General features: G+C 45.0%; 1 protein-coding gene across 1 annotated transcript in view; it reads left to right on the top strand.

Annotated features, from left to right (window-relative positions):
* The first annotated feature begins 5357 nt into the window (after positions 1–5357).
* The window catches only part of LOC126260921 (protein retinal degeneration B), a 598186-nt gene continuing 583145 nt past the window's right edge, over positions 5358–20398 (top strand). Inside the window, exon 1 of the mRNA XM_049958405.1 lies at positions 5358–5520. The gene's annotated coding sequence lies outside the window, so the exon portion shown is untranslated. The remainder of the gene's footprint in view (positions 5521–20398) is intronic.

Genomic DNA, 20398 nt, shown 5'->3' with positions numbered 1-20398 from the left:
CCCTCCACGCTGCCCTCCAATACTAAATTCGTGATCCCTTGATGCCTCAGAACATGTCCTACCAACCGGTCCCTTCTTCTTGTCAAGTTGTGCCACAAACGTCTCTTCTCCCCAATCCTATTCAATACCTCCTCATTAGTTATGTGATCTACCCATCTAATCTTCAGCATTCTTCTGTAGCACCACATTTCGAAAGCTTCTATTCCTGACACTTAAATCTATACTCGATGTTAACAAATTTGTCTTCTTCAGAAACGCTTTCCTTGCCATTGCCAGTCTACATTTTATATCCTCTCTACTTCGACCATCATCAGTTATTTTTCTCCCCAAATAGCAAAACTCCTTTACTACTTTAAGTGTCTCAATGCCCTCAGCATCACCCGATTTAATTCGACTACATTCCATTATCCTCGTTTTGCTTTTGTTGATGTTCATCTTATATCCTCCTTTCAAGACACTATCCATTCCGTTCAACTGCTCTTCCAAATCCTTTGCTGTCTCTGACAGAATTACAATGTCAATGGCGAACCTCAACGTTTTTATTTCTTCTCCATGGATTTTAATACCTACTCCGAATTTTTCTTTTGTTTCCTTCACTGCTTGCTCAATATACAGATTGAATAACATCGGGGAGAGGCTACAACCCTGTCTCACTCCTTTCCCAACCACTGCTTCCCTTTCATGCCCCTCGACTCTTATAACTGCAATCTGGTTTCTGCACAAATTGTAAATAGCCTTTCGCTCCCTGTATTTCACCCCTGCCACCTTCAGAATTTGAAAGAGAGTATTCCAGTCAACATTGTCAAAAGCTTTCTCTAAGTCTACAAATGCTAGAAACGTAGGTTTGCCTTTCCTCAATCTAGCATCTAAGATACGTCGTAGGGTCAGTATTGCCTCACGTGTTCCAATACTTCTACGGAATCCAAACTGATCTTCCCAGAGGTCGCCTTCTACCAGTTTTTCCATTCATCTGTAAACAATTCGTGTTAGTATTTTGCAGCTGTGACTTATTAAACTGATAGTTCGGTAATTTTCACACCACTCAACATCTGCTTTCTTTGGGATTGGAATTATTATATTCTTCTTAAAGTCTGAGGGTATTTCGTCTGTCTCATACATCTTGCTCACCAGATGGTAGAGTTTTGTCAGGGCTGATCTCCCAAGGCGATCAGTAGTTCTAATGGAATGTCTCCTCCCGGGGTATTGTTTCGATTTGAGCCTTCTGCACGCAGTAACATATCTCCCATTTCATCTTCATCTACATCCTCTTCCACTTCCATAATATTGTCCTCAAGTACATCGCCCTTGTATAGACCCTCTATATACTCCTTCCACCTTTCTGCTTTCCCTTCTTTGCTTAAAACTGGGTTTCAATCTGAGCTCTTGATATTCATACAAGTGGTTCTCTTTTCTCCAAAGGTCTCTTCAATTTTTCTGTAGGCAGTATCTTACCCTAGTGAGATAAGCCTCTACATCCTTACATTTGTCCTGTAGCCATCCCTGCTTAGCCATTTTTGAAACGTTTGTATTCCTTTTTGCCTGCTTCATTTACTGCATTTTTATGTTTTCTCCTTTCATCAATTAAGTTCAATATTTCTTCTGTTACCCAAGGATTTCTAGTAGCCCTCGTCTTTTTACCTACATGATCCTCTGCTGCCTCCACTACTTCATCCCTCAAAGCTACCCATTCTTCTTCTACTGTATTTATTTCCCCCATTCCTGTCAATTGTTCCCTTATGCTCTCCCTGAAACTGTACAACTTCTGGTTTAGTCAGTTTATCCAGGTCCCATCTCCTTAAATTCCCACCTTTTTGCAGTTTCTTCAGTTTTAATCTGCAGTTCAAAACCAATAGATTGTGGTCAGAGTCCACATCTGCCCCTGGAAATGTCTTACAATTTAAAACCTGGTTTCTAAATCTCTGTCTTACCATTATATAATCTATGTGATACCTATCAGTATCTCCAGGCTTCTTCCATGTATACAACCTTCTTTTATGATTCTTGAACCAAGTGTTAGCTATGATTAAGTTGTGTTCTGTGCAAAATTCTACCAGGCGGCTTCCTCGTTCATTTCTTCCCCCCAATCCATATTCACCTACTACGTTTCCTTCTCTCCCTTTTCCTACTACCGAAATCCAGTCAGCCATGACTATTAAATTTTCGTCTCCCTTCACTATCTGAATAATTTCCTTTATTTCATCATACACTTCTTCAATTTCTTCGTCATCTACAGAGCTAGTTGGCATGTAAACTTGTACTACTGTAGTAGGCGTGGGCTTCGTGTCTATCTTAGCCACAATAATGCGTTCACTATGCTGTTTGTAGTAGCTTACCCGCCCTCCTATTTTTTATTCATTATTAATCCTACTCCTGCATTACTCCTATTTGATTTTGTATTTATAACCCTGTATTCACCTGACCAAAAGTCTTGTTCCTCCTGCCACTGAACTTCACTAATTCCCACTATATCTAACTTTAACCCATCCATTTCCCATTTTAAATTTTCTAACCTACCTGCCCGGTTAAGGGATCTGACATTCCACGCTCCGATCCGTAGAACGCCAGTTTTCTTTCTCCTGATAGCGACGTCCTCTTGAGTAGTCCCCGCCCGGAGATCCGAAGGGGGGACTATTTTACCTCCGGAATATTTTACCCGAGAGGACGCCATCATCATTTAACCATACAGTAAAGCTGCATGCCCTCGGGAAAAACCATAGTAGCCCTTAAGTAGTTACTGCTGTGTCGTGTTGTCAATTAATTCAGTTACCTGTTTCAAAGCGACTAATGAAGCGATTTCTGGACTACTGCAGATACTATCTAAAACTTAGACATTTTCTCAAGATCTTAGCATTTGTTACGTATATGTCACACTTTTACCACCAACAACGTACGGGACAAAGCGCAACATATGTGTGTAGTGGGTGTACTATGTGACGGAACTGTAACCTCCACCGGATTAATGTTGCTAATTGAAAAAAAGTAATTATTTGTAACTTATATAATCAAGAGCCTTACAAAATTGTGATAATAGTAATGATCTTACGAAAATAATTTAGTTTCATCACTGAGACAGAATCGAATCGTTTTGTTTTTACCCCTCAGAAAATTTCATTTTACCCCACAGGGGCTAATTACAGCCCAGGTTGAGAACCACAGCTCTAGAAGAAGCGTTAGAACGATGTAATGTGGCAAAATATCAACTGAAATTCGCAGATAAATAAGCTAACTCTGTATGGAAAGACGGGAAATACAGAATAAGCACAGGGACCAAGAAAGCATAATAAAAATCGAAGACCAAGAAATAAGTGCTCGGATTAAAAAGAGCATAAGACGAGGCTTTTTCGTCAGGTACTCAAACTGTGCATCGGAGAAGAAACGTGGGAATTGAAAGTACATTTGAAAAGTGGGGTTGAATTTCAAGCTGAAAGGATATAATTAAGGTGCTGAGAACCATAAGGGCTTAACAGCATCGTCAATTTTGGGACTGTAGCATGTATGCATCCTCTTGACATCTGTTGATGTGATGGTGAGCCTGATTTATCTGTGCAGCAAGTCCACATTGTAGCCTACATATGTATACGCCTCACCGGTTTCTCTGATATTCGCTTCCATATGGCCCCAACGATGGTGTGCTTTAGACCCTTATTGTTCTCAGCGCCTCAATTGATATAATTCATTAATGACATTGTTATCTATTAAAATTTAAAGTTTTGTTTCGTACAAAAATCTTCGAATGCCTAGACGGCATTTACATAAAACAAAATAAGATGACTAGTTAGTTTCGGTTGTAAATAACAACCGTCTTCAGATCTTGCATATACAAAATGCGGGTTACAGATGAAGTGGATTTACCAGTAGCAATCATCATGCTGCGACATACGTCCGTGTAGAAAGCGACATGTTTTCGAATTTATTTATACGTTTTTTTACAGCACTGACAAGACCGGCCTAGGATGCGTACACCATATTCTTACGAGACGCAGGCTGTTTGTTTTGTTCAAAAAAGTTTTCTTATTCAGGTTGCTTTCTATACAAGCGCAAGTAAAAACATGATGATTACTACTGGTATATACAGTTCATTCACAGCCCACATTTTGTGTACGCATGGTCTGAAGATTGTTGTTATTTAGTCATTGTTGTTATTTAGTCATCTTGTTTTAATTGTTTTATTCAAATTCGGTCTAGCTCTTAAAAGATTATTGTAAAAAAAATTAAATTTTAATAAACCACATAAAGACCGTTTTCTCCATTCCTGACAATGTCAGGCGTTACTGATGTTATGCTCCGTGAAAGTGAGGAAGCATTACAGGTCCCGTGTAGTGAACATTCTGCACAGCAGAGAATATGCACTGAGTGTAAACTAAAAAAAGTCGGAATATTCAAGGGTAATGGGAATGAGATTAGTGCCAAACTAAATATCAAAGACAGAGACCACTTGGTAATACCTTGGAAGCTCAACAACATAATAAGGGCGGAGCAAGCAGGACATACGCAGCAGTCTAATGAGTGTAACAAGTGCATTTCTCGCTAAAGGAAGTATCTTTGAGTCAAACACCGAACACAGGCGAAATTTCCCAGAGAAATTTCTGTGAATGTAAATCTGGAGTCCATCATTTTGCGGCATGAAGGATTGTGAGAAAACGCCAAGGGAATAGAATCGAATCGAATCGTTTGAGATGTGATGTTCCAGAAGGCTGCTGAAATTTAAGTGGACTGATAAGAAAAGGAAAATTCTGCGTGAAGCAGACGAGGAAATGAATATTTGGGAATCACCGGCTAGGAAAACGGACAGGATGACTGGATATGTATTAAGCAATCACAGAAAAGCTTCCAATATACTAGAGGGAGTCATTGACTGAATTAAGAAATCACAGAACAGCTGCCATTGTACTAGAGGGACCTACAGATGGCAAATCAGTTAGCGGAAAGCAGTGACTGCAATAGATTCAACAAATAATGAAAGTCGTTGAGTTTCAAGTGTTACACTGAGGTAAGAAGAAATTGTAACAGTCAACTTCAGACGACGACCCAGTAAAAAAGAATGCAGATATAGCGATACAGTATCAATGAACTTTGAATGTTAACGCAGAGAAGTTGAGAACGATGTTTACATCGTGATCGGCAGTGTATTGCTGGTACTTAATTGCGAACGTATTCTACGCGAGACCCGCGGCGCACCAGCGATTCTTTTCGAGTTTGGCGCCCGGCCGGCGAGCGCCCGGCCGCCAGACCAGAGAGATCAATAGCGCGGGCCGTGACGTCATCCGCGTGGCGGCGCTGCTGCGCCCGCGGCCCGGCGGCAGGTCGGTCAGTGTGCAGCTAGTCTCTGCACCGTGTGGACGGGCAGGTTGCTCGTAGCGGCTGCGTGGCGGAGCGTCAGGCCCACTAGCGGCTAGCGCGCGTCGCCTCGGTTCGTGCCGTGTGGGTGTGTAATCCAGTGGCGGAGGGGCGCGCCCATGTGACAGGCTGCGCTGCTGCTATCGTCTGCCTGCTCGTGCAAGCGTCTCTGCCCGCCAAACAGTGAGTGCCTCTCCTGCTGATAATTCGCCTGATTAGCGGCGTTGTCGCGCCCGTGCGAGTTGTTCGTGCAAACATACAGTGCCGCAGAAACGCTTGCTGTCTCTGCACTGTCTACAACACCACATACACGCGCCATCTAGCATATGTATAGTGTAGCTAACAAGCGTCTGTCGCGGAATGAACGTTGAAGCTTGCCATCTGGTCGCCAACTGAACGTCACACCCGGCCTTATGGACAGTCGTATGTTACGCATACTGCAAATATTCCCTTTCTAAGCGTATCCCTATGATGAATTCCTATGCAACTGGTGTGGTAAAACACATGTCAACGTAAAAAACACATGAAGTATGACATTGTCACGATGAAGATACGGCTGTCCAGAAGTTTTAATTGTTATATTGACGCCAATCTTGGAGAGAAAAGTGGTTTTCTATGTTATTTAGTTACTATTTCCAATCAGAATTGATTTAAAATGCTTAACTAAGTTGCGAACAAAGGCTGGTATATTACTAAAATTTCAAGTATACCGATTGTTGACAATTCATTGTTGTACTATTAAATCTTGCCTGACAGTTCAGCAAAGTAATTTTAATTTTTTTTTCATTTTTTGACACGCGCCTAACAAATGTTTCAGTGTGTCATGTCGCTTCCGCCCTACTCGCGAATAAACCTCATCGGCTGTTGACCTGTCATTTATCAGCTGCTACTGGTTTCGCCTCCATAAGCTGAACCCTTCTCAGTGGCAGTGATTGAGGTTTTCTGTATGCATCCTAACTGTTCTGCTTCCTCCGCTATTAATAGTGTGCTGTTTCGTACTCTACTCTGACAAGTGTTTTTAGTGGGAGTAGTAGGTCGACATCTGCATTTAATTGGCTGCACACAGACATAACCTAGAAATATTTTCTATTACGCCCGTAGTACTTTCCACACTGTAACCTCATGGAAATCATGTGTTAGACGTAACTGTATTGTTTATAAACTAAGCGTCACACTTCAAGCAGGCATGCAAGCTGGTTCGACATGTTAAAAGAAATATATGTATATTTAATTCGTGTTTGTGGCAATGTCAAAACAGGCCTTTACGCGCAATTGTGATAGCCGGTGGAAGCGGGCTGACCGAATGCACCCACCGCGTATCACACCGACGTAAGACGCGTGCAAGCGGCGTCCGGGAATGAATGTTGAACTGCTGTCAGTTCCTCACGTGGTCAACATACTGCATAGGAAATAAGCTTTTCGATAACGCAGCTTTGTACTGAAAATCTGGTTTCGACATAATTTATTTTCGTATCGTCGACATTGTGTTTGTTAATGCTGATTTTGTTGCGATAGCAGGAAAGTGAAGACTCGCCTGATTTCTATAGAATTCTTGCGCCGCGTGAAACGGCAACCCACAGAAAAAATAATTGCGGTGCTTTTATTTCACTCATATGGGTGAGAGTCCTCTACCGCGATTAACACACTCGTCTATTTCTGTTTATTTGACTGTCGTGCATATTACATGCTAAACATCTCAATGAAACCGACACAACTAATTCAGATATTAGTCAAGATGTGAGCATTTTAAACCAACTAGCGAACCGGAGTAAATGAATTTTTGCTAGATGTTTACTTGCGATTAGAAAAATGTTTCCTAAGATGTGCCTTGCCTATGTGATGTCTAATACCACCACTCCAGAACCTTCCGTAACTATAATTTTAAAAACATCAGTTACTCAGTCTTTTTTATTTACAACGGTTTCGGGGATTTTTGTGGATTAGTAAGAATACTAATCCATCAAAAGCGTTCTGCAGTCATGATGATATACTTAAAAAAATATTCTCGATACTTCAACATTGTTGGTTTCGTAGGATCACTTCACCTAATGTAAACACCACATAATGGAATCAAGGCCCCCTCCCTCCAAGAAAAAAGAAAACTTGCCGAAAATAGTAAGCCTAAAATTTATTGACTTGTTGCGTTGTTTTTATTTACAATTTAAATATACAGCCACGAAAACAACCTACCAAACATGACTCATCAAGCAAGATCTTTAAGCAGTTGCGCATACAACAGCCTTGCAGCAAAATTACTCCCTTTTGAAGCCTTGTCGAAAATCTGCATAATTCAGAACCAATAGCAACATTTGTATAAGTAGGCTAATAGTAAAAGGAGAAATTACTTGCACATCCTTCATCAGCCTTAGTGTGGCATAAAGAGGAGTTGGGTACTGTGCTTTTTAATACATACCCACTGATGTAAAGAACGAATTTAACCATAATTATCTTCAAAAATAGAATATTTAAAGAACGTAATCTCTTTTTGTAAGACCAGGAGATGTTAAATAAACAAATCTTTATTTGGTAAAATTTACGTAATACGGGAGGTGAGTCGTGCTTGGGTAGCTCAGTTGGTAGAAATGAAGTTTGCTGGCACGGTAGCTCAGCGTGTTCAGTCAGATGGTTGGCTGCATTCTGTGAAATAACATCCGCCCCGACCAACTGGAAAAGAAGTGTAAAGCACTTTTCCACGAAAGGCACAGGACCTGGGTTCGAGTCTCGGTCTGGCACACTGTTTTAATATCAGAAAATTTCATATCAGCGCACACTCCATTGCAGATGAAACTTACTCTGGATATGGCAGCCTATGTGACATTATTACGGATGTGGTGTCAGTAACAATCATTTCAGTTATAAAATTGAAATTATTGTAGGACGTTAGGCGTTCCGGTCATGAAAAGGGTATAAAATTCTTGGACACTCCTTTTACTACAATGTCCATTTTAAATATTGGAAATAGTCATCGTTTGCCTATACAAAAAATAACCCAGTAGTCTTTTTGATTTATAGACGTTGTACGGGATAAAGGCTAGCAAAAAGAGAAAAAAAAAGATCCTGACCTGTACAAACGCGTTGTGTGTGCTGATTTGGTAACTAAATTCTCAAACCGTTTGCTGTTTTATTTATAGATCTAGAATCTCACGTTTGTGATTGCGGGTTGCACTGTTCTCGTTTCGGATTTGGAACCACGCAGCTATGATTGTGAAGGTATTCAGCGGTTCGGCGGGGATATGGCATGCCCTTACGAGTTTATCTTTCCACACACTTGTGTTGCTTTCGACATACTGACAGATGGAAGGGTATAACAGAATTGTTGTGTGATGTCGCTTGATAATGCCCGGTAGGTGAAATTAACTAATAGGAAAGGAAATGTTTATTTCAAACAAGCGGCACGCAGAAAAATTGTTTAGTTTAAGGTACTAATTATATATTATTTGTCACTCAACTAGCCACAAGGGCGATTTTGCTGTTATTTGTTATTGGCTATGTCTGTGTAATAATTACCTGAGCGTTATAATTATCTTTGGTAGCTCCAATCACTCCAGTATGAAAAAGCTTTGAAATTAGTGGAAAGGACCTTTCTGGTTTTACATATGCTTTGTGTGTCAAATATTCACCAGATGAAAGTTTTTTTACTCATTTAACCAACGAAACCACGCCAACCAAATTCACTCACACACGTAGGAACGGAAACATCCCACTATGACAAATGTAATGATAAAGTAATGCATAATCAGTAGATGAGAACGTGTTGCTGTCGAATCGTGTCATGCCAAATCAAATAATTGGTTTCAAAGCGTGACTGTAGCAGAACAGCATTGTTTATAAAATACACGGGTTTAATACAGGAAGTCGACGGAAGTACACTCAAAGCTGTTAGGCAGTGACATATAAAGAACCGTTTCTGAGATGCAAACAATCGGAAAGAGCAGATTCTTCCATTTCATAATGTTCCAAAAGTACTACTGTTACAAATAGGTCATTGGGTCTTCCCTACACATCTGCGCGTTTACAGTTTTAGCAGCTATATTAAATTAATTCCTTGTTAGGCAGTGAAGGAAATTCGTAGTCTATTTCCAAGTATTGCAATTATTAGCGCAGTGTCGAGAGGAAATCATTCGATCCTCACCGTCTAAAGTATCATTTATTTTATTATGTAGCCAGAAACAGTTTCAGCACGTCATTGCTGTCGACAAATATCGTATTAATATCATTGCCGTCGACAAAAATGGTATTAATAGTCACAGAACGTTCCGCACAAAACTAAAGAAGAGTTTTTCGTAACTGTTTGCTACAGTCGTAGCTGCGATATTACCGTAGTAACCGGACACAAGGTTCCGATTTCTGTTATATCTCTCAGTAGATACACTGAATCTACAAGGAAACTGGTGTAGGCATACGTATTCAAATAGAGATGGTTTGTATAGAGGCAGGATACGGCGCTGCAGTAGGCAACACATATATAAAACAAGTGTCTGGCGCAGTTGTTAGATCGGTTGCTGCTGCTACAGTGGCAGGTTATAAGGATTTAAGTGAGTTTGAACGTGGTGTTAAAGTAGCGCACGAGTGGTGGGACACAGAATCTCCGAGATAGTGATGAAGTGGGGATTTTACCGTACGACCATTCCACGATTGTACGGCGAATATCAGGGATCTGGTAAAACATCAAATCTCCAACATTGCTGCGGCTGGAAAAATATCCTGCAAAAACGGGACCAACTGCGACTGAAGAGAATCGTTCAACGTGACAGAAGTGCAACCCTTCCGCAAAATGCTGCCGGTTTCAGTGCTGGGCCATCAAGACGTGTCAGCGTGCGAACCATCCAACGAAACATCATCCATATGGGCTTCACAAGCCAAAGGCCCACTCGTGTACCCTTGATACGACACAAAGCTTTAATGCCTTGCCTGGGCCCGTCAACACCGACGTTGGACTGTTGATGATTGGACACATGTTGCCTGGTCGGGCGAGTCTCGTTTCAAATTGTATCGAGCAGATGGATGTGTATGGGTATGGAGACAACCTCATGAATCCGTGGACCCTGCTTGTCAGCAGGGGACTCTTCAAGCTGGTGGAGGCTATGTATTGGTTATATACAGGACGGTCAGAACCAGTCCGAAATGCTTGTAAGAGTGTGTTGCAGGAGAGGCTATGCTGAGAAGCAATTAAGATAATAATTGGATACGTTGCTCCGTTTCGGAATTATTTAGCATTGTTTAGCCAATGATGATGATGATCTGTGCACAAATTCAAGCACTTTCATGCGCTATTGTACTGAATTTGGTGATCTGTGAGCAAACACTTGATGAAATGCTCATTACCATTTGAAATGTGACTTCTTTGGAAGTGACATATTTAAACTAGGTGACAAAAGCTACGATTGTTCGATTTGAGGAAACCAAACGAAGGACACGTTAGGCTACAACGCCTCGCAGGCTGCTCGAGTCTGTGCGTGCGACGACTTGATAGGCTAACTTCAGTCTAATTAACTTCTAAACGGCGCGACGTATTTAATTTTTTCTTAACAATCATTTCTCAGTACAACTGCCCCTGCAACACCCTTACAAACTTTTCAGTGTTTCTGACCACCCTGTATACAGGATACATGAACTTCCTTGTTTCCCCCTGCGGGTCCGGGGTAAGAATAGGCCCGAGGTATTCCTGCCTGTCGTAAGAGGCGACTAAAAGGAGTCCCTCCCCCTCAAGGGGGTAGTTAGCGCCTGCGTCCGGAGACGGACGGTTCCACGACCTCTATTTGCGGTCATTTTGCTTTTTCACTTCTCGTTTCTTCCTTTCTTTGGTTGGTTCCTTTCTTTGCTCTTCTCCACCTCACTGTCTTCCTTACTCTTTCCCCTGCATAATCTCCTTGCCTTCTCATTGCCTTCTTCTCCTTGCCTTCTCATTGCCTTCTTCTCCTTGCCTTCTCATTGCCTTCTTCTCCTTGCCTTCTCATTGCCTTCTTCTCCTTGCCTTCTCATTGCCTTCTCATTGCCTTCTTCTCCTTGCCTTCTCTGGTCTCCGCCTCGGCGTTTGAGACACTGTCCTCTCTCTCTCTCTCTCTCTCTCTCTCTCTCTCTCCTTTTTCCTCTTCTTCCTTCCTCCCTGTGCGCGCCTGAAGGCCGACCCACGCGTTCGCACGCGTAGCCGGTGACGGGGTAACGCGTAATTCCCCGCCCTGGGTAGACATGTAAGGCACGCGCGTACCCCCTGGTAAAGGCCAGGCCCGGGGAGGGGTGATTGCCTGAGCTGATACCTTCTGACCATGCCGATTGGTCCCTCCGTCTGTTTCTCGGGAGGTGTGACCTGAGGTGTAAACATTCACCTAAGGCGGGAGTGCCCTCTGAGAGGGTCCCCACAAGGAAGGAGCGCGCCATCGGAGACGCTGGCAATCATGGGGGATTTCTCCGCAATGGATTTCACTCCATCTCTCTCGACTTCTGCCCAAAAACGGAAACGTGACCAGCTACCAGTGACAAAAGTACTACCGCCTGCCCCACAGTTCCTCGTCGTTTCTCGATCTGAGGACGGAAAGGATTTTTCCTCTGTCAACCCTTTCGTTATCCAGAAGGGCGTCGATGCCATAGCCGGATCTGTCAAATCCTGTACCAGGTTGCGTAACGGTACCTTATTACTCGAAACTGAGAGCGCCTTTCAGGCACAAAAACTGCTTCGGGCCACACTCCTGTACACATTCCCTGTCCGGGTGGAGGCTCACCGAACTTTGAATTCGTCTCGTGGTGTGGTCTACACTAGATCCCTCGACGGTTTGACTGACGAGGAGATTCAATCTTTCCTCGCTGAGCAGGGCGTGACGGCTGTCCATAGGGTCATGAAAAAGGTCAACAATGACCTTGTACCGACCCGGACACTTTTTTTGACCTTCGATAGTGTTCAGCTGCCATCGCGCATCAAAGCGGGCTAAGAGGTTATTTCTGTTCGCCCCTATGTCCCGACACCTACGCGCTGCTACCAGTGTCAGCGTTTCAATCACACTCGCCAATCTTGTTCCAATGCGGCTAAATGTGTCACTTGTGGCAGGGATGCCCATGAGGGTGACTGTCCACCTCCGTCTCCTCGTTGTGTGAACTGTCAGGGTGACCATGCTGCATCCTCCCGCGACTGTCCTGTCTATAAGGAAGAACGCTGTATCCAGGAAATTCGGGTCAAAGAGAAAGTGTCCACCTCGGCTGCTCGCAAGCTATTGGCTAGTAGGAAGCCCACGCTGCTCCCAGCGGGGAAATACAGTACTGTCCTCGCCTCTCCTCGGACTACCAGGGAGGTGGCAACCCAGACCTGCGATCTGACCTTCAGCACCACGGTCGTCCGTTCGGCCAGTGCTAAGATCGCGCGGTCGACGTCTCCTCTTCGTCCCATCACCCCACAGACACCAGCCCCTTCATCAGCTTCTGCTAAGACGAAGACCCAGAAGTCAGATGCACGGGCCTTCAAGAAGGAACCGTCCCGTGCAGACTTCCTACGTACCTCGACCTCCCAGCCTTCGTCCGGTACTTCCACCAAACGACCATCCAAGAAGGCTAATAGGAAGCACAGTTCTCCTTCTCCGCCACGGCGCATTTCTTCTCCTGCGCCACCCAGCGGTTGCCGCCCCAGGCCGTCATCCCTTTCGCCTGGCCGCACCGCTGGTAGCCGACCATCTGCCCGTTCACCGGCGGAGGAAGCTCCCCCTCCCGGCCATCTTCCCAAGATGGCCGATGAACCTATAGACCCAATGGACGATGACTGTCCGCCTACTGATAGCGGCGGCAGTGCTCGCTCGAAGCCAGGCCCTCAGCGGCCTTCGAGGTGACCCCTTCTTTCATCTTCCTTTTTTCTTACGATGGCACTTATTCACTGGAATATTCGCAGCATTCGCTCCAACCGAGAGGACTTGAAGTTGCTGCTTCGCTTGCACCGTCCGCTCGTCGTAGCCCTCCAGGAAACGAAGCTACGCCCATGCGATCAAATTGCCTTGGCACACTACACCTCTGTGCGTTTTGACCTACCCCCTGTGGTAGGTATCCCAGCTCATGGAGGGGTTATGTTGCTGGTCCGGGATGATATTTACTACGATCCCATCACGTTGCACACCGGCCTGCAGGCAGTTGCCATCCGCATTACTCTCCCCACTTTTACATTTTCCATTTGTACCGTTTACACTCCATCGTCGTCTGCCGTTACCAGGGCAGACATGATGCAACTTATTGCTCAGCTACCTGCACCATTTTTGTTAACTGGAGACTTCAATGCCCACCATCCCCTTTGGGGCTCTCCAGCATCCTGCCCGAGGGGCTCCCTGTTAGCAGACCTTTTCAACCAGCTCAATCTTGTCTGCCTCAATACTGGCGCCCCTACTTTTCTTTCGGATACATCTCACACCTATTCCCATTTAGATCTCTCTATATGTACTCCCCAACTTGCACGCCGGTTCGAGTGGTATGCTCTTTCTGATACATATTCGAGCGACCACTTCCCGTGTGTTATCCATCTCCTGCAGCATACCCCCTCTCCATGCCCATCTAGTTGGAACATCTCCAAAGCAGACTGGGGGCTCTTCTCTTCAAGGGCGACCTTTCAGGATCAAACATTCCCAAGCTGCGATAGTCAGGTCGCACACCTCACGGAAGTCATTCTCTCTGCTGCTGAATATTCCATCCCTCACCCTACTTCTTCTCCACGTCGCGTACCGGTCCCCTGGTGGACCGCAGCATGTAGAGACGCTCTACGTGCTCGTCGACGTGCTTTACGCGCCTTTAAACGCCACCCTACAGTGGCGAATTGTGTCAATTATAAACGATTACGTGCACAGTGTCGTCGTATTATTAAAGAAAGCAAGAAAGCCAGCTGGGCTGCTTTCACAAGCACCTTCAACAGTTTTACTCCTTCTTCTGTTGTCTGGGGTAGCCTGCGCCGGCTATCTGGCACTAAGGTCCACTCACCAGTTTCTGGCTTGACGGTCGCGAATGACGTCCTTGTGGCCCCTGAGGCTGTCTCCAATGCCTTCGGCCGCTTTTTCGCAGAGGTTTCGAGCTCCGCTCATTACCACCCTGCCTTCCTCCCCCGCAAACAGGCAGAGGAGGCTAGGCCACCTAACTTCCGCTCCTCGAATCGTGAAAGTTATAATGCCCCATTCACCATGCGGGAACTCGAAACCGCACTTGGCCGATCACGGTCCTCCGCTCCAGGGCCTGATTCTATTCATATTCAGATGCTGAAGAGCCTTTCTCCTGCGGGTAAAGGTTTTCTTCGTACTTACAATCGCATCTGGATTGAGGGACATGTTCCCGCATGCTGGCGCGAGTCTATTGTTGTCCCGATTCCTAAGCCGGGGAAGGACAAGCACTTGCCCTCCAGTTATCGACCCATCTCGCTTACCAGCTGTGTCTGTAAAGTGATGGAGCGAATGGTTAACTCTCGATTGGTTTGGCTGCTCGAGTCTCGACGCCTACTTACCAATGTACAATGTGGATTTCGTAGGCGCCGGTCTGCTGTTGACCATCTGGTTACCTTGTCGACCTTCATTATGAATAACTTCTTGCGGAAGCGCCCGACCGCGGCTGTGTTCTTTGATTTGGAGAAGGCTTACGACACCTGTTGGAGGGCGGGCATTCTCCGCACCATGCATACATGGGGTCTTCGCGGTCGCCTCCCTCTTTTTATTCGTTCCTTTTTAATGGATCGACAGTTCAGGATACGTGTGGGTTCTGTCCTGTCAAACACCTTTCGCCAGGAGAATGGGGTACCGCAGGGCTCAGTTTTGAGCGTCGCTCTCTTCGCCATCGCGATCAATCCAATAATGGATTGCCTCCCAGCTGATGTATCAGGCTCCCTTTTCGTGGACGATTTTACCATCTATTGCAGCGCGCAGCGTACGTGTTTCCTGGAGCGCTGTCTACAGCGTTCTCTTGACCGTCTTTACTCGTGGAGTGTCGCCAATGGCTTCCGTTTTTCTGCCGAGAAGACGGTCTGTATTAACTTCTGGCGCTACAAAGAATTTCTCCCACCGTCTTTACGACTTGGTCCCGTTGCTCTCCCATTCGTGGAGACAACAAAATTTTTAGGTCTTACATTTGACAGGAAACTTAGTTGGTCTCCACATGTGTCTTATTTGGCTGCCCGTTGTACCCGTTCTCTCAATGTCCTCCGTGTTCTCAGTGGTATGTCGTGGGGAGCGGATCGAACCGTCCTCCTTCGCCTATATCGGTCGATCGTCCGCTCCAAGCTGGATTATGGGAGCTTCGTATACTCCTCTGCACGGCCATTCATCTTACGCCGCCTCAACTCCATACAACATCGGGGTTTACGACTTGCGATCGGAGCGTTTTATACTAGTCCCGTCGAGAGTCTTCATGCTGACGCTGGTGAGTTGCCACTCACCTACCGGCGCGATATACTGCTTTGTCGGTATGCCTGTCGGCTACTGGCAATGCCTGACCACCCATCTTATCGTTCCTTTTTTGATGACTCTCTCGACAGTCAATACGGGTTGTATGTCTCCGCCCTGCTACCCCCTGGAGTTCGCTTTCGTCGCCTCCTTCAACACCTTCATTTTTCACTCCCTGCCACCTTTCGAGTGGGCGAGAGCCACACGCCACCTTGGCTCCAGGCTCAGGTTCGCGTCCACCTTGACCTCTGCTCACTCCCGAAGGAGGTTACCCCCGATTCAGTCTACCACTCCCGTTTTGTCGAACTTCGTTCGAAGTTCATTAATACGACCTTCATTTATACAGATGGCTCTAAGACCAATGACGGGGTCGGGTGTTCTTTTATTGTCGGGGCACAAAGTTTCCAATATCGGCTCCATGGCCATTGTTCGGTCTTCACAGCTGAGCTCTTTGCCCTCTACCAGGCTGTCCTTTACATCTGCCGCCACCGACATTCTGCATATGTCATCTGCTCCGATTCCCTGAGCGCTATCCAGAGCCTCGGTGATCCGTACCCGGTTCACCCTTTCGTGCACCGGATCCAACGCTCTCTTCAGCAGCTGGTGGACGTCGGTTCTCCGGTTAGCTTTATGTGGATTCCTGGCCATGTCGGTATCCCTGGGAACGAAGCTGCAGATGCCGCGGCCAAGGCTGCGGTCCTCCAGCCTCGGACAGCTTCTTGTGGTGTCCCTTCGTCAGATTGTAGCAGGGTAATTTGTCGGCGCATTGTCTCCCTGTGGCGTGCCGATTGGGCTGCACTTTCAGACAACAAGCTTCGGGCCTTGAAAGCTCTACCCGTGGCTTGGACGTCCTCCTCACGCCCTTCTCGGCGGGAGGAGGTAGTTTTGGCCCGGTTGCGAATTGGCCACTGCCGGTTCAGCCATCGCCATCTGCTGACGGCTGCGCCGGCGCCGTTCTGCCCATGTGGTCAATTGCTGACGGTCCGCCACATTTTAACGTCGTGTCCGAATTTTAACACCCTACGTCTCGATATTGGCCTGCCATGTACTGTAGAAGCCATTTTAGCGGATGACCCACGAGCAGCTGCTCGCGTTCTTCATTTTATCAATTTGACAACCCTCTCAAAGGACATTTGATTATGCTGTTTTCTTTTTTAATCCTATGCCTGTCAGTATGTCTTTCATCGTGTTCTCCGTTTTGTTGCTGTTTTAAACTTGTGACTCGCGGTGCATTCCTAAAGTAGTCTGGGCGCTAATGACCGTTGACGTTGTGCGGCCTAAAACCACACAAAAAAAAAAAAAAAAAAAACTTCCTTGTTGCGTCCTCAGTTCAGATCCTTTGTACGCTCTTGACGAAATAAAAATAAATTACTAACTGCAATGTTTGGTTGTGTAATGACTTACTGCAATAGCATGACAGTGAACCAACGCAGCGGCTCCTCGTGCAAGACCCGCCGCATGCCACATCTTTTGGCCGTGTCCTACGTGAGCGACAGCGTGCAACAGCTTCAGGCGACAAAACACAACCGCAGATGTAGTTACAGAACTGTCCTACGTGAGCGACATCTGTGCCGCTGCCCGTCTCCCGCTGCAACTGGCGACGTTTGAATTCAGACGTGTTTTAATCTTATCGTTGCAGCACGCGCGACACAGAGCGACAGCCATGTGTCTCCTTGGCAAAGCAGTGGAGCAGACGCGACGGCAGCTATGAATTACTTAACATCCGATTTTAAGAAAACTATTCGGTGAAAAAATTTGATTCTTCCGCTACCTATGACCTGATATCCTTAAACGATAAAGGTCTGAATTTGTTTTCGTTGTTCGTCATAGTTACTGTGCTGCATGAAATTGAGTACATGGCTGCACGAAATTTTTAAGAATTTGCAGAGGTAAAATCACATTGTGTAGACTTTCCATATAGTTCATTTAAGGCCATACATTATTGCGTATGAAATGTAATCAATATATCTAAATTGTTTTTGAAGTTGAGACCGGAATGATATCTCTCCTCATTCTTGAGATATTGGTTGTTATATCCGCGGACGGGTCGCTCTTGGCGCGTCTGAACCTTTCTTGCACTTCGGGAATCAAGTGGTCGTAAAAGTCGTCGTATCTCATAAAAAGTTCAAGATATCGAAACGACGAATTTTGGAAATTACAGCAAGCAGGAAGGGCTATTTTATCATACGATAAACACTCGATACGTTTTTGTAAACGCGTGAGCAAAGCGAATACAAGACTCCCTATAACTTAAACCATGAGGTTTTGTCAAAATTTTCATAACCAAACAAAGGGAGAGAAACATGTAAACGGGGTATCAAAGTGACCAGCATGAGATCTAGTTTGGCATGAAAATTTTTAACTGTTTGAAAGTAATCAGGGTAATGTACGAAAACTTAATTAATAAGCTAAAGAAAAATTGAAATATTTCACGAAAAGCTGCTGTAAATGAAGTGTCAAAAATGTCATCTGTTCAAGACCTAGCTATTTTGCACATAAAAAGATACATTAGTGCGGTATTTAAATGTCAAAAAGGCTTCCTTCGAATAAATTACATCAGGAAGGCAAATGAGGAGTCAATGAGATCATGCTTTCTGAATAAAACGTGAAATTCAAAAATGGAAGAAATCAGTTAAATATTTTATGAAATGATTTGTGTAAAAGAAATAAGTAGATCAGAGAAACGTTCTATGTGCCTTTGAATGATGCTCGAAATCATGAACACAAAATGAGGTGCACCAAATATTTCCCTAATATTTTTTATTTCACACTTTTAGACAAATCATTACACAAAACGTTTGACTTTCTTTTCAATAATTTTGTAAGCTATACTTTTACAGACTATTTAGAGTAATTGAAACGCTTGGCCTTAACACTGCTGATGAATTACGTTCGCAACATCAAATATCTGTAAAATTTCATGGTTCATTGTAATTTATTAGGAATTAAATGTGTGTGATACACTGGGATAGGTGTGAAGATAAAGTTCTTTGGCAAGACTTTAAAAATATACTTAGCGATGCAGTGTAAACAGTATACATAAATCTTAGTATACATAAATCTTAGTATACATAAATCTTAGTATACAGAATCGTAACTGAGTCAGTAAAAATATAAGACCGACTGGGGATGGAACCAAGGACAATTTCCCCACACATAATTATGAACTGCATACACTGCCCTTACGCCACAGCTTCCTATCGTTCGTTCGATATCAAACTGTGTACTTTTGTTTGCATTTAACGTAGTTAGTCATGTAATAGTTATTCCTCCACATTTATTGGCTGTTAAAAGTTCTTGATCATGTAAAAAAAAGATTCGTATTCAATTTATTGATGAGATAGTCGAATGCTCCTCTGCTCATTCACGTGTATTCGAAGAACTTGTCTAGTGATCAGAATAATATTATCACCCTGCAGCGGAGTGTGCGCTGATATGAAACTTCCTGCGCCGGACCGAGACTCGAACTTGGGACCTTTGCCTGTCGCGGGCAAGTGCTCTACCAACTGAGCTACCCAAGCACGACTCACGCCCCGTCCTCACAGCTTTACTTATGCCAGTACCTCGTCTCCTACCTTCCAAACTTTACAGAAGCTCTCCTGTGAACCTTGCAGAACTAGCACTCCTGAAAGAAAGGATATTGCGGAGACATGGCTTTGCCACAGCCTGTAAACTTCTGTAAAGTTCTGTAAAGTTTGGAAGGTAGGAGGCCAGGTACTGGCAGAAGTAAAGCTGTGAGGACTGGGGGTGAGTCTTGCTTGGGTAGCTCAGTTGGTAGAGCACTTGCCTGCGAAAGGCAAAGGTCCCGAGTTAGACTATCGGTCCGGCACACAGTTTTAATCTGCCAGGAAGTTTCTCGTCTAGTGATCTTCGTAGTTGACGATACTTATGAATTTCTCCATGGAGATTCCTACCTTTGTAAATTTCAAGCACAGCATTCCTTTTCGTTTCGTTTTCTTAACTAAACCTAATTCTGTAGCCTTACTCTCCAGCTACAGTATTCTACAGGTTAAGGACGCTGTTGTATAGAAACAGCTGATTAGCTCTAAGCCACCTTGTAGCGCGACATGCTCGCAAGCAGGACACCCAAGGTTTTCGCCCGATGTTGCTGCTTGTCACTGGAGTGTCGCGTATCCAGAAGTCGCTCGCTTCTGTCGCTCACGTAGGACACGGCCTTAGAGGCAACGCCAGCTGTTGCTGCAACGTTCGCGCATTGTTGTTCGCCGGCGTAGTGATAGACTTAACAATTCGGCGAACGGCAGCCCCGAGAGTGGAATTGAAGTGGGGCGGGTGTTCCGTTTTTAGACGGCACGGCGGGAAGGTGTGGTAGCTTGGCTTGGGTCAGGCCCGTGCGGTGTACCGGTAAGCGGCCGACATTATGTAGCTCAGCTTGTAAACATCCTGCCGGCCGGTGTTACTGGGAGCTCCCGTGCTGTCCGAACCACGTTACGGAGCCACCAGCACAGTGTGTGGCATGTTTTGAGGAGCCTGGCTGCTGCTAAAAGTCATTGTGTGTCTTGCTCTGTACACACTGTCTCGTGCACAGTAGCTGCGCTATGTAGCGACAGTGTATTTTACACATGCATAATACACATCACTGCCAAAGGAGAGATGAACCAGCTCCCCTCCCCCCTCTCAATGGACTAAATCTGTACGCCAGTGTGCCAATTCACAGT

The sequence above is a fragment of the Schistocerca nitens genome, chromosome 1, assembly GCF_023898315.1.
Source record: "Schistocerca nitens isolate TAMUIC-IGC-003100 chromosome 1, iqSchNite1.1, whole genome shotgun sequence".
Taxonomy (NCBI): domain Eukaryota; kingdom Metazoa; phylum Arthropoda; class Insecta; order Orthoptera; family Acrididae; genus Schistocerca; species Schistocerca nitens.
This window is presented reverse-complemented; position numbering and strand designations above follow the sequence as displayed.